The sequence below is a fragment of the Wasmannia auropunctata genome, unplaced genomic scaffold, assembly GCF_000956235.1.
Source record: "Wasmannia auropunctata unplaced genomic scaffold, wasmannia.A_1.0 LD322371.1, whole genome shotgun sequence".
Lineage (NCBI taxonomy): Eukaryota > Metazoa > Arthropoda > Insecta > Hymenoptera > Formicidae > Wasmannia > Wasmannia auropunctata.
The window spans coordinates 1-584 of NW_012040519.1; the positions used below are offsets into that span (position 1 = coordinate 1).

A 584-nucleotide genomic window follows, 5' to 3' on the forward strand; every position below is an offset into this window, starting at 1 on the left:
GAAGCATTTTAGGCGTACCCTTGTGCGACCAGAAGCAGTGCCTTGTATATATTTGTTGAGGGCACATGTCTATGTTCAAAGTACTGAGAATGACCAAATCTGTTCCACTGGGATTGCGAGCAGTGATTCTACGACTGATATTAACATCGCAGTTTATTCACAATCCACAACAGCAATAGACAGTGAGTATTATATTTGTTTGTATATATACTTAAATGTATTGATTCACATGTAGCAGCAACAGCAGCAACAGCAGTAGCATTACGAATTAACTGTTTGTACATTAACTTTAGGTGTTGCTTCTGAGACAGATGTTTTATGTGCTTCTTCAAATTTGATAAAAAGCACTACTTGTAGTACGAGCACAGAATCTCAGGATCTTGCTGAAGATGATGCGGATGGTATAAACGTCGATTATACTTATTTTGGAACAATAGAAGGTATAGGTTTTGTCCCTTCTATATAGTCAGTAATGTCTTCTTTATTGGGATATTTATGAATCAATATGCCAACAGGCAATTATGAAACTCCTGTGAAATGTCAAACTCCTTTGATGAGGCAAAATGTGCATTCTAGTGCCAAAA

The 584-nt window shown here is 36.8% G+C and overlaps 1 long non-coding RNA gene across 1 annotated transcript; it reads left to right on the plus strand.

Moving 5' to 3' along the window:
- Positions 1-10: 10 nt before the first annotated feature.
- On the plus strand, positions 11-584 carry LOC105460421. The gene is made up of 3 exons (XR_975828.1): positions 11-182; positions 294-440; positions 516-584. It is a non-coding gene; the product is annotated as an uncharacterized LOC105460421 (long non-coding RNA).